We start from the raw sequence: 16,418 nt of genomic DNA on the forward strand, positions 1-16,418 counted from the left end.
CTTTAGAATAGATTGAAAATATTTTTCTTTAATATGGATTGAAAGGAAATTGTCAGTGTACCTGGAAAAACCATATAAAACCCTATCTTCCTCCTAGGACAGAAACATGAAAGAACGTCCTGAAATGGTCATTTTGAGAAAGAGGAATTTTCCATCGCAAGGGCCTTCATGTCCAGACCACTTTCAAAACAATACAAAGAAAGACCTTCACTTTCAATACTTAGCCATAGTGGAAGAGCTGAGGGCCTAAATAATGTCAGGCATATTTGTCAGTGTCTCTTCCACAGAGTCTTCACCCATCTTTAAAAGTCTTTTTCACATGTTTCTCCAAATGACACCTCAAATGAGGAGTAACGTACTGTAACCCCAGTTCTCACCCACAAAAACAGACCCTCTGTCAAAGACGAAGACCATTGTCTGTCTTACTCCATTTATACATAGAGGTACATGTTTAAGTCTTCACTGGGTACTTTGTTGTCCTCCCACTTCCCAAAAGCATGCTTTTTAGACTCCATGATCTGTTCTATACCCTGTCTCTAAGCCCTGCAATGATCTGGTGTGCTATTCAGTGGGGAAGGGTGGCACGCACTAAATGACTAAACTGCATGTGCATCATTAAATCCTGAATTAGAGACATGTTGTCCATCACAAGAGGTCTATAGCTTTATGGAAAAAACAGTTTCAGTCACCATGCTGGATATGAAGGGGCTACAAATGTTGGGGAACTTGATTGGGTAGAAAAGATCATGGTCAAGCCGATGAAGGGCTAACCATACGATTAGATAGAAGCAAATAGTTGTGAAGTGACTTATTATAGTAGCAGTGTAACAGAAATAGTACTGAAAGGGAAGACTTTAGGAACTTGTGAGAAGCCACCTACATACTGTATTGATATGTAGAAAATACATGAGCCACATATTCTCATATTGATATTTTGCTATAGCCTAGAGCTTTCCTTTACTCTCTCACCTCTTCTCTCTCACTCTCGGAGCATTTCTGTATCCAAACAGAAGGCTGAACAGCATTCTTACCATTGAAATAAATAATTTAAGAGCCTCATACGTCCACACAGAAAGCCTAAATGGATTTTTCCTTAAGAATCAATGCCAGGATATGAGTCTTTTATTATTATACCAGATGAAATGTACAGGCCAGTTTTCAGACGAAGAACATCCATCCATATTCAACCTGGCATCTGCTTTCTCAATTTGTTTTTCCCTTCCATGTCAAAAGAAACCCATCCTCCCTCCTCCCTAAACATGTGATGGATGGTATCACTCAGATCCTCTGCCTGACTCAGAGCAGAAGAGTATGATCTTTCAGATAGGCAATGAGAAGTACTAGCAGAGCTGGCTGTACAGTACCTGTTAAATATCTGTGTTCCACAGTCACACAAATAGCTACAATGTAATAAAAAGAGCATTTTTGGAAGCATGTTCTTTATAAAAAGGTTGGACTATTGGAATCATCCGTATGGACATGATTTAAATCTTAAAGCCTGTTGTGCAAGTCATGTAAATGTGAATGTGCTCTAAATTAGAAAAAAAGACTGAACAGAATTTTCACATTTAAAAAAGTCAAACTTAAGTACTTATCCAGATATGTTGTTTTCATTTAGTAGTAAATGTTTAGCATGACAACATTTACAAGAACCCTAATCTAATCTGGCACCACCCCTGCAAAAATTAAACCTGTAGGATTTTGAGGGCTTCTTTTAAGTTAGAACATTAAATCTTCAGGATTCCCCTTTTCCAGGGACATAGAAACTTAAATCCTGCTGTGATTCCCAAGAACCTTTAGTATACTAATATACTTGTACAAATCTATAGAAACTTGGCCTCAATATCTTCTAGCATTTTGTTTTGCAGGAGTGTCTTGAGTGAAGTGAGCTAAATTTCTTTCTGCATAATCAATTTTGATTTTATATTACAGTATCAACTGTCTGTAGCAGGAGGCCACAGGGACATTCGCATTTTAGGTTACATCATCCAGAGAAAATTTAACGAAATCATAACTGAACTACATAAAATCTTAACATGTATCCCAGGTGCAGTGGTTAGCAGTGCGGGGGCTCTGGGATCAATTCCTGGAGTGCTGTGTGTTTGTATGTTCTTCCCATGTTCACACGAGTTTCCTCTGGGCGCTCCACTTTCCTCCCACCGTCCAAAGACACACTGGTAAGTTAGTTGGCTGCTGAGTAAACTGGCCCTGGTGCGAGTGTGTGCTCGTCTGTACTTGTGTGTGCCCACCAATAGATTGGCGTCCGATCCAGCGGGGATCCTGCTTTGCACACGTTGCTTGCTGGGACAGGCTCCAGCTCCCTCCCTACGCTGCATTGAATAAGGATGGATGATATATCCCACTTCAAGGCTTTAAGAAACAAGCTATTGTGTCTGGAAGCAGTCCAGAAGTTGGGCTCAGCAGCATCATAATGAAGTCTGAATGGTGTACATGAGATCTCTTAAAAATAACGTTTATTTCAAACAGGATTTCTCTTTCCCAGCTGAGGACTGTTTCAGCAAAACCACAAAGCAGTTTCTGAGTGAAAAGAGGTAAGTCATGATTCCATCAATAACAATGCATTCAGGACTTGTAAAGCAATTTGTTGTTTATGTGAAAACAAAGCTGGCAAAAGGGTGTAGACAGTGGAGGGGCTCAGGTCTTGGCTTGGATGTTGGGGTTCCCATGAGCCTGACAGTTCTCACTCCCCAAAGCCTTCGATCAAAAACAAAAAAAGAATTTGCAGCTACTGTAGGTGAAAGAAGCCTATCACTTGGCATTTTCCAGTGGGATCTCTCTTTGCACACACACTAATGTGCCTGCCTGTCCTGCAAGGCGGCAGAAGAAGCTGGGAACATGCAGAACCTTTTAGCCGCCTGAGCGAGAGGCACTCTTGACACTTGGTAGGGTAAAAAGTGCAGTAAATGCGTCCGCTGAGACGCACACGCCAGTGTCAGCAGCCCCGACCTTCAGAGGGGAGCAGAAGGCAGAGCCCATCCAGGGAGGGGGGGAGGGAGATGATCTTGGCGCGAAGCAGACCCCCGGGGTGTCGCTGCCAGACCGTACGCCAGTGCGCCCACATCACATATGTCCCAAGCTAGCAAAGATTTCTGCGATGCCTTACATACTGTTTTATTCAACAGTGACAAAAAAGAAAACCTTCTTAAGGATTTTTAAATACAAGTTTAAGGAGGTTGAACTCACCCGATTCTGCCAACTTAAAAATACCACCGTTATTCCTTCTCGCCTGTGTGTCTCATTTTCTCATCCCTCCCTCCAGCTCCTGCTGAGGTTTGCAGCAGCTCCCTGAGCTCTGCATTTCCGACTGCCTTCAACTCTTCGCGAGACTGGCCTTCTCCTCCTCCTCCACTATGACCATTAAACTGGTGATTGGCTCAGCTACTGAATGGTTAAAAGTGGAGTCTGGACTTGTGTACTTTATAACACAATCTATTGTTTTTTATTGTTTGTCAAAAATAGCATTTTGATTCTTCGAGTATTTGTAACACACAAGGTCTTCCCCTTATCTCTTTACACTACCCTTTTATGTTGCACTGCAGTGTGCAATAGAGGCTAGGGGTTTGTATTGTAACAGCAAGGCTGTGGGCTCAAATCCAAGCTTGGGCACTGCTGTTATGTACTGTACTTGAATATGGTGCTTTGCTCAGCTTGCTCAAGGCCAAGCTATATAAATGAGTACAAATACGTCTCTTTTGATAAAAGAGAAGAGGCAAGTAAATAATATAATAGATTTATAACATCACTTTATCACTTTATTAGCCCTATACAATTTCTTGCATTAGGAATTTGTCTTTTCACATACCCCAGCTTGGTCTCCATGAGACACACAGACAGGGAGAGAGCGTGGGGTCAGAGCACAGGGTCAGCCATTGTACAGCGCCCCTGGAGCAGGTGGGGGTTAAGGGCCTTGCTCAGGGGCCCAGTGGAGTAGGATTCCTCTGCCAGCTGCGGGATTCGAAACGACAACCTTCCAGCCACAGGCGCACATCCTCAGCCACAGAGCCACCGCTCCGCCCCGTCCTAAGATTACCTATCCATTTAAAATTCAGAGCTTTCATAAACTGCTTTTCTATACATTTTGACAGACAATAATACATTTCCTCATTTCCAAAATTAAGCGATTTTTAAAAAATATAAATAAAAAATGATTTTAATTGCTAAAAGAAGGGCTGAAACTCAAGAGGTTAAAGCAGCTCTTCTGGTGCAGAACTTTCATACTAATTTTGAACTATATTGACTGGCCACATTAGAACTGACAATCATGACATAGGTAGATCAAAAATGAAAGTTACAGTACCTAGAATTCAAGTTGGAAGCATTTCTCATAGAAGATACCAGCCTAGCTGCTTACCAGATATACTAAAAATTGGTGCTCCAACCTGCACTTACTTACTCATTACTAATTTAAAGCAAAGATTCCAAGCTGGGCTCTCAGTGTTTCCACTCCCGGCCCAGAATGGGTTTCTCCATATGAACAATCAATACATTTCCTTCATCAGAGCTTGTAGGCTCTGCTTCTGCTGTAACATTTTTCATTTTGAACAGCAATGGCCTAACTCTAGCTTAAAATGCCTTCAGCAGAATGGATCTGCTACATCAACTTTAGCTACCTTACAACACAATAGTCAGTGACTAAAGTCCGTTAGAAGCAGATATTATACTGGGAGGAACTAGGAAAGGAAAAGGACAATGTTTAAATCACTGTTGTTCAATATACCTGGTTAAAGATCCAGATACCAATGAGAATTAAATGAAACAAAATACCTTTAACAAATTCATAAATAGAAATAAGACATGACTGGCAGGAATGAAAACGAGTCCATTGACACATGAAACAAAGTCCTAGGAATGGTATGCAAAACTTTTCTTTAATCTTATAAGAATTTGTACAGGCGGTGGTCAAATTAAAAAAAATCCTTGCAACACATTATGAATTTTACTGATGTAATATCTTGGTTGTTTGTGCTTGAATATATACTGTATGGACAAGGTGCCTTAAGCACCAATTAATAAATGTTGAATGAAGAATTATTACATTTCAGTGGGAGTTTGCAAGACCTGGAGGTTTTGTTGACTCTAGAGAGACACCATCAGGATGCCAATATTTAATAAGCAAAACCTTTAATATTCTTACATACTTTAAATACCAACCTTTGTTTTCCTGCTGTCACTCATGTTTAACTTAAGGAGAATTATCTTACTTGCATGAACATCAGGCTTTTACCATTTAAATCGTGGTAAAGATTTCCACACAGCTGGTTTCAGGTGGTCTATAATCTACTTTGGGTGACAAGCAAAAAATATGAAGCTAGATAGACTCCTCTTCTTTGTAACCCTTATGCGATTAATTTTGACCTGCTTTGTATATCTAAATTAAAGAAAGAAAATGACCACATTGGTGAATGCATTGTCAGTCAAGTGTGACTTAAATCATTTTTAAATCATTTTATTTAGTGAAGTTCTTGTGTACTCCACATTTATACATCTTTCCCATGGGCCTGTACTGCTGTAAAAAAAATTAACACTAAAGGTTCATAGAATTCCCCCCCTCCCAAGGTGAATATTATATTCCACATTGTTTCTTAATGAACACTTTTTCAACAAATTCCGTCTTTTGTAAATGGAGGCACAGGAAAGAAAATACAAAATGTTCTAACAGAGTTTTAACTAGGGCTTCCCATTTGTCAATAGTTTGCAGAGGTTATTTTTGGTGATCAATTTTTTTATTTCTGGGATTTATGAATACAGAACATCAAATCACAGTCCCGTTTTCTGCTGTAGCCAACCCGTATAGTAGTAACCATGCAGTACTAATGCTCCATAATTTGTAGCATCCTCAGCTGCTCTCCACCCTTGAACAGTCTCATCCCTGGCCCTGTTGACTCACTGAATGGAAAAGCTCCATATGCATGACATCAAGAAAGGATTGGAGTTGAACATTAGACCGCACTTCTCCAAAAAATCTGATTGTCTTCTATACTTTGGTCACCGGCCATTGGGAATTCTGACATGTTCTGTAAATGCAGGCCTTGTAAACTGCAGTAACTGAGTCATAACTGTTGTATTGCAAAATGCACAATTTCCTTGATTTTGCCAATTATATAGCCCTGTCTAAAATCAAGTGTTATATTGATCTGATTATATAGATATTAATGATAATAGCCTAGGGCTGGTTCCTAGGATCTAAACTGTCATGTCTGAAAGCACCAGCACTGTACTACTTGAACACCAGCATCTTCTGCATTCTGTGTTCTTTATCAAAAATATAGAAAATACTTATGTACATTAAAACAAACTATCTTTAACTCACAGAGGTTGGGATATTTATTTTAGCTTATCCCCCAGGCAAGGCTTTTTTATAAATATTACTAAATATTTTGGTATATTCTGAGACACTACTGCTTTCTCTTGGTCAGTGAGAGATATTTAATGAACCACCCCTAACAATTTTACCAAAGAACACAAACAGCTAGTCTGCAGTATATTACAGGTTCTCATTTTATTGTGGTGCAGCACCACCACATCAGTGATCGCTTACTTACGTAGATGTTTAATAATAAGCTTTTTCAAAACCAATACAAGGCACCATATTTTCCTTATTTCTACAACGCTATTCTGTGTATTCTTGCGCCTTCAATTCTGCACACAAAGTTACCACTGAGATTCTGGATCATACATTGGCTTCTCTCTGTGGAGCACTGTGCTGTGGTAGGTAGTGGCAAGATGGCACAGATTTTCCTTTCATACAAAAAAAAAAGCATACCAGGTGAAAACTCTTAACTAGGACCTACAGACATGCATCTCAATAACGTCTCTAGAGAGATATTTACAGTACAGTTGGTCAGTCCAGGACAAAACCGTATTCTTAAAAAGCTTTATTTGGTGCCTGACATCATATAATTACCAGACTTCAAAAGTAAACAAGTAACTGTCTGTGACAAGCAAGTCAACAGCCATTACATTGATTAATTGCTTACACTTATATACTGCTTTTCTGGACACTCCACTCAAAGTGCTTTATTGGTGGAGGGGACTCCCCTCCACCAGTGTGCAGCCCCACCTGGATGATGCAACGGCAGCCATAGTGCGCCAGTACACCCCCCCCCCACACACCAGCTACTAGTGGGGAGGAGAAGAGTGATGAAGCCAATTCATAGATGGGGATTATTAAGAGGAGATTGGTAAGGGCCATTGGGAAATACCCCTACTCTTTTCAAGAAACACTGTGGGAGTTTTTTTTTTTTGGAAGACCAGAGTCAGGACCTTGGTTTTAGGTCTCATCCAAAAGGAAAGAGCCCGTTTACAGTATAGTGTCCCCATCACTATACTGGGGCATTAGGACCCACATGGGCCGCAGGGTGGCTCCACTAACACTTCTTCCAGCAGCAACCTTAGTTTTTCCCCAGGAGGTCTACTATTCCAGTACTGACCAGGCGCACACCTGCTGAGCTCCAGTGGGGTGCCAGTTGCTAGTTGCATAGCAATATGGCTGCTGGCCAATGGTTGAGATGGTAACAAGCAGACATATTTACCAAACTCTAAAAAAAGTAATCATAATGAAATATAGGCAGAAAGTTAAATGCTTTCTCTTTCAATAAAAAAAGAAAAAACAGAATTTATCACTTACTTCAACAAACAGGTATAGCAAGTGGGAAATAATTAAGCATGGCACTCCAACCAAAGGTTGGTTTCACTAGTAGAAAGTCTCACTTTCTAAACATTCTCAAACACTTACATCCTGGCTCAAATGTCTTGGCTCTGAAATCTCATGGATACCCAACCGTGACTTAACATTAAGCAGAGCTGAAGTTTTACAGGAAGAGATATTTTGGCTGCCTGTCGCACGAAGCAGCTTGCTTGTTTTCTCTTTATTGATTTGAGCAGCGATAACGTATTGGACTGGGGCTTTTGTTACAGCTTTTTCTAGATTTGACTCAAACTGAAAGTTCACAGAAATATTCCCTTCCTTAGAAGAGTCTTTCTCCATTTCAGATATTTAGTATTTTAACTTCCCACAAAATACAATACACTCTCCAGGTCTTTCCATAGCCATTTTCAAATACAGCTTTCTTGACCCGACCGATGAATTACAGTGCTGCCAAAGCAATAACAATTAACAGAACATTTACAGTAAAAACAACCTAATAGTCATCAACCTATTCATATGTATCAAGCACTTGTAAAACCAGGTACAGTTTTTGGCACACCTTTTGAATATCAAAACAAATTAGATAGAAAATAACATTCTGGTAGAAAAATCATAGAAGAATGTCATATAGGCAGGGTTTAAAGTAAATGAGTTAAGTTTTCTACTGAGGAAAACTTAAATCAACTGAAGTCCTCATAAGTAAAAAAAAAAAAGCATATATAGGAGGTATATATATATAGTTCTGGATTTACAGAACAAACTGCCTAGCCACATTTATGAAGATGATACTGTGGGATCTTGAGGAATACAAACATAGTAGAGGCACACAGCACCTATTTGATTATATGTTCTTATAGAATCTTAATATAGTTTTGTTGCAGTGTACTCATTGCCAGTTAAAAGTCAGTAATGGTTTTGTTCAACACTTAAGAGAACTATACTTCTCCAACTCTTTTTATCCCACACACTCGTTATTTCTATTTTCAGGAGCTCAAGATGTGCAAGTGTGTGTTTGTTGGTGCTTCTGTGTGTGGAGGAAGGAATATTTTGACATTGACATTTTCCTGCTTATAAATTCAAATTCCCCAGCTCAGAGACAACATTAAAGAAAAACTGGCTGTTTATCTAGATGACAACTAACAAGCTCTCTCCTGATAATTAAGCATCCACATTGTGAGCCCAAGGAATTTGCATAAAAAACAGCAATTTTTGTGCCTCTGAAACGTTACGCCAGCTTTTCAAACTCCCCAAAAGCCATTTTCATGTTTTTAATGACTTGCTGCACAAGAGCTGCACTAGCATTAAAGCAATGGAACTCCCAGGTGACTCCTTCATGAAAGGAGAACTTTACCTGGAGGACAGGACAGGCCCTGCAGCCTAGATGTTGCCACAGCAATGATGACTGAATTTAGTAGATCAGTGCACAAGCAGTCAAAACCTGCTGGGGTTCAACAGGATGGAGCGGACTGGGCTGTGGGTCTTGAAACAAGCACAGAACTGACATCAGGAATAAAGCCAAGCCTTGGTTATACAGTAAGTGACATACAGCAAGGCCATTCAGACCATCCTGGTCATCTGGATACTAGAAGTTTAATTAGTCACAATTACAAGCAAACTGATCGTATTCTTTCCATTACATTAATTCCTGTTTGTGTCACCAAGTCCCTCTTATTACTTTTGCAGACATGCTGTACTGTGCTTTGTATTTTGATTCCGACTCAAACCCATACTCAGTCTTCCCTCTTCCAGGCAGGGTGCAGCTCCCGTCATCCATCTGAGAAGGACATTGCCTTCATACCAGGAATTAGTCTTGTTCCTCTCCTTTCTACAATAGGACAGCAGGATCCTTTCTATTCCCCCTTGGGAACACAGCATTCCAAATCAAGTTTAATCAATGCATTATATAAATTTTAAACAGACTTAATTTAGAGCCTACAATTCTAGGCAGCTCTAGCTAGGTAAAACCCAATACTGAGCAAGGGGTGGTGGTGTCAGGCTGGTTTAAGTAGGCATCTGATTAGTTAATTGGAAACACTGGAATGTGAAGGAGTTTAAGGGCAGCGAGTTCTCCAGGAGCGCGATGCAACATTACTCCCCTCCGCAGTGGTGGCTCTTGACACCCTTGACAGATGGTTGGGAAAATCCTGATGGAAATCTTTAAGTCGATGAGGGTCTAACATCCTTTTCTGCATCCCAAGACCACTCCTTAGGTCCAAGGCAACAAGATATTGTAAAGCACCGATTAAGCACAGGGGTGAGGTCTGCTAATTTATGAAACCCAGAGAAGGCAAGGAAATTCATGCAGTGCTCTCTCAACATTCTCATGCACTTAATAAGCTGCAAGTTTCTATCCAGCAGATAACTGCACATGTAGCTAACTTGTCAGCACAGCCAGCACCCACCACAGCACCAGCAGCTTCACTCGAGATTCCTGCTGTCCCACCTGCTCTTCATGCCTTACCTTTTATTCCTCCTGAGAGGAATGTCAGGCAGCCTGACAAATAGTTTTTTTTTGGCTCAGTATCCTGTTACAGTGCAGAAGAAGGACCCTAAGCAGAATCCTCTGAACTCAAAAGTACCAGCAGGAGTTTATCCAAAATCATGGGTCAGGGTAAAAAAAAAAAGTAAATCCACAATAACCAAGTCAAGATCCAGAAGCCAGGGGTCAGAGCCAGAAACCTAGAAATCTTGCAAAGTAGGGAACAATACCACTCTAACTAGGTAAAACTCAATACTGAGCAAGGAGTGGTCTGTCAGGCTAGTTTAAGTAGGCAGTTGGAAGACGGGGTGTCTGATTAGTTAATTGGAAACTGCACTGGAATGTGAAGGAGTTGATTAAGGGTGGTGAGTTCTCCAGGGGCATGATGTAACACCAGCTTGCCAAATGTCAAGCAACAGCACTGTTCTGTATGAGAGCACAGTCTCAAAATTCTGTGGCAAAAATCAACTTCACTCTCTCTGTTCAGACATACACTCCTATACATTTTCTGTTGCTTATTCTTTAGGTCTTCTTTCTGTTTAAAATAATGGAATGAAAAGACTAAAATATCATGCTCAGACTTTGATTTCTAGCATATTTAGAATAATGCTGTCCATCTTTAATCTTCACACAGGTTCTTTCAGTTCCAAAGTGCACAGAAACCTGAGAAAAGACATTGCTCTTGTTCTTCATCGATAAGTAGAGTCTGAACACTTCAACTTCTGAATAACAGCACACTTGCCACATTGAAACCAGTTCTGTACTTGCTTTGGACAAGATGGGAGGCATTAGCCCCAACAGTTCTTCAGACTAAAAGCCGAACATCACATTTGTGGATCCAGACTATGAGAGCCAGTGGTTAGCGCATGTCCTACCTCATTTTGGAAGGGTATAGCCACAATCTTTACCTCTTCACAAGGACAATTTTGGAAAATGGGGCCTCATTACCGCATATGGGCCCTAGGAGAGGCAGTTATTCTGTCTGTAGTCCCAGGTCATACAGTATATACATCCTACTGTATATAAGAGTGCTGCTGCTTTGAACCCAATGGCTAGTGCACCAAGATTGAAGCAATTGCTTACTGGAAATATAAACATGAGTAAAGACCCCGAGACTTCAAGTCTCAGACATAGTGTAGCTGTGTTCCATTTAAAACGGTGGTTGTGAGTCTTTGAAAATCAATTGCAAGTGTCCTACTTCAACAGATATTATACCAATATTATTTTCACATATAGGCCATATACCTTTTGATATCTGTTATACAGTAGTTCCTCTATAGCATTCTTGGACTCTTGGGCTTTTTTACATCTTAAGTTACAAAAATTAGTGTGATATGTGTGAAGGTGTAAAAAATACTTTTGTAGTCCTATACAAGGTTAGTTTTAAAGAGAATAAAGAGAACAATCCAACAATGTTCCATCATTTGTAATAAATTGATATAATTGGCCTAATACAAATCTTTAGTGTGGATTAAAGGTTTTTTTTAATGAACGCAACATTTTTAATTGAAAATGTGCCCTGCAGAAAACACACTGTACTTTGTGACTGTGCTTTTATAAAAGAAGGGGGATGCAGTTGGCTGTTTTTAAATTTCTGAGTTAGCTTTCCCTTGAACCCCTAAGCATGTTTTTATGAAGCAATCTTTTTGCTAAGATTAGTTTGAGAAGGTAAATACATAAGCAGTGCAATAAACCTCCCCAGTCTCGCAGGTCCTCACTGTTGCTGCCAAGCATTTGGAGAACGCACAATTTTATTCAGGAATACTGCCTCTTCTGCGGAAATGTTGAAACTTTCATGCGTGGGAGTGTGTGTGGGAAATCTAAATATACTGTATGCCTCGCCCATCAAGGCAACTGTCACCATCAGGAAATGCAGTATATTTTTTTGTCCACTCCATGGCAGTAAAACAGCAGACGTGCAAATAATGTACAATGCACGCTTAGGGTTCACACGAAGCTAATGGCATTATTAGAAGGCTCCGTTGCTCTAAGGATTTTCTGTTACAGTGTGTACGCTTGTAAATGCAGTTACTGTATGTGGTTGAACACAGCGATATCCCCTAAAACGGGAAAAGGTCACTTAAAGCTTAATATACATTATCAGAAGCAATAAAACTAAGGAACAACAACCTAAAAATAGTATTACTGTATATATTGAACCATACCCTCCTTGTCGTTTTCAATTGAAAATGGCTAATTGACAAACCTGAAATAGACTACAAAAGACATTGCAGTGTGCTATTTCTTAAAACAGTGTATAAAACAGTTTAAGGGCTCAAGGCAGCAGAAGAACCGTAATAAGTCGAGAGGGTGATGGCACTTTAGTTTGACAGCTGTAGGCACCTATGGATGTATCCCTAAATGAAAAAAAAAGTCTTCATTTCTTCACCTTTTCCTCGCGCTATGCGAGGTAGCAGAAATAAATCCTCGCCGCTAGGAGAGAAGCCGGCTTGTCTCCTGTCCTAAACGCAATGTCATCCCCTGAAGCTGGTGGGTGAAGACACAATTTAATGATTTCTTTTTTTTAGAGCGGAACGAGATGTGGAACACAGATAGGTGTTACTACAACGTGTTCCAAGGCCGAACACACTGACGGAAAAGGTATGTAGAGTGTACTGTATATGAATGTTTCTGCAAGAGGTGTTCCTGGAGGTCCCTACACCACTGGACAGACGGAGCCATGTTCTTCGTAGCGCTGGTTACATACTGTACTGTACTTCATGGAGAAGAACTTAGGTGCTTCTTAAAATATTCTAGGAACAACCTATTTGTTTAAATTAACGGCGAGAACTGCGTGTTCTACACAGCTGGTGCAGATTTACTAATTTAAATACAAATGCAAAGTGAAAACACGTGCGCTACTCTACGAATACCATGCACAGAAAACAAGAGCATGAGTGAATCACAGAACAAATTCGTTCCTATTTTTCTGTTCTCCCCAGGCCTAAAAATGGATGTAACGGAGATAAACCACAATTAATAAAAATCTGTTAATGTATTAATACAGCCCGATAAGTTTAAAATGATTGACGTTTTTTTTTGTGCTGAACCACACAAAAAGGATTGAACTTCAAAGCGGTGTGCGTGACTGAGCGTTTTCAGCTTTCACGGCATCGCCGGAATATAATTTTAAGATTTTATTAGACTGTCAGTGTGTCTCCTTTAAAAATAAACACGTTTTAATGAGCCCCTCATGCAGAACTAACGCTTTGTGCTGTGCAAACAGTAGCCTACCACAAAAGACAAATGCGTTCCGACTAAAAGGCAGTGTACTGAGATCCCCTAACGGGGAGTTGGTGTTCCAAGTCTAGTCCAGTGTCAACCTCCTCCAAACTGGACCTCAATATGCATATTTATTTATTCATTCAATAGGAGAGATCAGATTTCTCAGACTTATTTTAATAGCTTGCGGCTATTACTTTGCATCAAATTTCTGAAGCTCAAGAATCCTGGATTTGTATTCAGTCAATAGTAGGGTGGAGTTTTATTCAAAGAAGGCGAGGGATTTAAAATATAACACTTTTTTTACCACTGGGAATAACAGACAGCAGAAAAGTTAGAATTTCGACTGTATTTCGTTGGTTCGCTTCATACACAAACTTGTAACACTAAATTAATACAGTAAATGCATATAATGAGTTATTCTTAGCGTAAAGAATACTTCACTAAATGCAGCTGCTGGTTAATGTAAAATATCAAAAAGGAGATTTGCGTGATATCGGTGTTTTTATTCGAAAATCAGGTTGTATAGATGGGGCGTGGTAAGCGTCAAACTGAAGCCGAACAGCGCACTCAATGTAGTGGCTATACTCGCTCTCTCTTAGTATCCCAATACGCGAAAGCACATTAATTCCATATTTTTCATGTGATGAAACATAATGGGAAACTGTAATACGCAGTAACATGATAAACACGATTAGATTACATTACAATGCAAACCCGTAAGCCATTTCCAGCTATCATAAAAAAGCAATAACTGCATTACTACGGGAGGAAGACGAATAAACCTATTTTCTTAAACAGTCCAGATCCATAATCTTCAGTGCTTCCTATTACAGTGCCTGAACAAGATGCAAAACACTGTGGCAAAGAACTCAAGATAACCCCTGTGAATACTCGAGTTAGGACTGATATAGGTTTGTCTGATAGATCAGCTCAGTTAGAAAAGCCTACTGCTTAATCATTTTCTTGATCAGTGAAGAAAAGGGTCCAGTATTTGCAAGGGCACATTTCGGGCAGTTAATGGGTGATCACAACACTAAATTGCCCGGGTTAAGTCGGTACTTGACTCTTATCGCTGCGACAAATACGGTGCTCGGAAACTAAACAATACTTTAAAACTTGACAGTTCAAGACTGTTCTTTGAATCATTCTGTAAATTTTAAAAATGTCCAATTTTGTAGAGTAGACCGTGGACCACTGTACAGTATGTTCTTTTGTACTGTTTACAGTACTGATTTCCCCCGAACCTTGCTTTGATTCTGAAAGATCACGGTTTCTGGTCAAGCAACTCCCTTTCGTGAAATACTGTACGTAAAGAAATGAACACTTTACGCATTTTCCCCTAAGAGTTCAAGTGTAACAAATTTCAAGACTTGTTATTCCCAGAACGCTCGTGGCGAGCTCTTAATATAAAAAAACGTCGCACAAGTGGCCGTACCCCGTAAATTAGCCTCTTATAACGATTCGTTTTTGAATGAAAAAAGTGCATCTGCATAATTCTTTGGTAATAAACGTCTCTGATTATCCATTCACCCTTTCTTGCCTAACATCCACTTCCTACAAGCTGGCCCCAAAAAAGTCTTCAAATGTCAAATCACCTCCTTAATCGTTTTAACTAATCACGGAGACATATCACAAACCTGAGGTCCCCTCGTGTGACACAAATATGTGACCTGACCATTATTCTTATTAGAAATTAAATTGATATACAAAACAACCAAAACGTTATCAATTTGATCCCAAATCAACTCAGGTCAAATGCTCACTGACAATTACATTACAAACCCGGAGGTTCATTATCATCCTCACCCTCGAGAGCAGCGATCTCCCCAGGAACAGTGATGTTCGGATGAAAGCAGAGAGAAAGTTATCACGATTGACACACTCATAATTCAAATGGATACAACAAAAACCAAGACTATAATTTGGTCAGCCTACTGTATAACTCTGTTACTGTTCGCATACTATCCATTTATATTGAACCCTACAGTCCACACGTCCCCCAACTTAATTTGTATTAGGCATTATTGTAGGGCTGCAGCAGTGTTTTCATTGAGTAATGCAAAGGACTGAATTAACTCCCAATAGCTGCTGATCATCAAGAGTATCCTTTATGAAGAATGAATCACAATATAAGTTATTGAGCGCCCTAGTCCCTCAGCTTTCACACATGGCAGTGCCGGTGAAATTTGCTGCGGTTCTCCTTTCTTTGAACAATAAGACAGTGGAGCACAAGCCGGTAGTAACATGCAGGGTGGTAGTGTAACAGCATCTTTGCCGTATCAGCACTAACTTCATTCCAACCAATTCCGACCGCATATTAACCAGGCGCGTGGGAAATATACACCTTATCGGCTGATAAATGCAAAAACGATAATGCCTTGTTTTAACAAATCCAGCTGTGGTTCTGAAAAGTAAAGGGTATATACACACATTCCTTGTAGATTCAGCATCAGCTGCAGATTCTCAGAAGCGTGGTACAAGCAGGGATGTATGAGAAAAAAAAGATGATTTTATTTTTGTTTCCCTCTGTCCTTACCTTACACGACGACGGTGAGGTTTTTTTTAATTGCCGTGTGCACCCTTACATCTTCCTTTGAAAAATAAATAAATAATAATCCTGTATATTTGTGTTCTGCTGCAGATCCAGCGAACCCGGCTGCCTGATGTATTACGTTTAAAATCCCCCCGATAGCGCCGATCGCTCTCTGTGTGTGATATTGCAGAACTGCTCCTCAGCCCGCTTCGAGAAGGCACAGCTGGCCAGAGCTGAAAGCTGGAGATGATGTCATCGACATCCCCCTCGCCTGCCTTACCCCCCCCCCCCCCCCCCCACTCCCCTCCCTCTGCTTGACGTGATGAAGTCATAGCTCCTCCACGCCTCCAAAAGGGCGGCCCCGATTGCCAAGCCTTTTCATAAATTAGAGCAGAGAGAAAAAAAAGACTTTTATGTGCAGACCAATAGGTGAACATGGAGGTGCCAAGGCTCCCTTTCACATGACTGTAGTGGGCTTTGTCTTAGTGAGCAAGCGTAAGGGGTGGTACGGT

At 40.2% G+C, this 16,418-nt stretch overlaps 1 protein-coding gene across 6 annotated transcripts in view; it reads right to left on the bottom strand.

The window, feature by feature from the left end:
- Window positions 1–16,138, bottom strand: part of ptprsa (protein tyrosine phosphatase receptor type Sa) — a 314,111-nt gene extending 297,973 nt beyond the window's left edge. For 3 of the 6 annotated variants that reach the window (XM_088622191.1, XM_088622189.1, XM_088622190.1), the window contains exon 1: window positions 15,910–16,137. The gene's annotated coding sequence lies outside the window, so the exon portion shown is untranslated. Of the gene's footprint in view, window positions 1–15,909 lie in introns of all 6 variants that reach the window. The other 3 variants (XM_088622185.1, XM_088622187.1, XM_088622192.1) reach the window with 2 other exon arrangements.
- Between the last annotated feature and the right edge of the window lie 280 nt (window positions 16,139–16,418).

This window comes from Lepisosteus platostomus, chromosome 27 (genome assembly GCF_059453375.1).
Source record: "Lepisosteus platostomus isolate fLepPlt1 chromosome 27, fLepPlt1.hap1, whole genome shotgun sequence".
Lineage (NCBI taxonomy): Eukaryota > Metazoa > Chordata > Actinopteri > Semionotiformes > Lepisosteidae > Lepisosteus > Lepisosteus platostomus.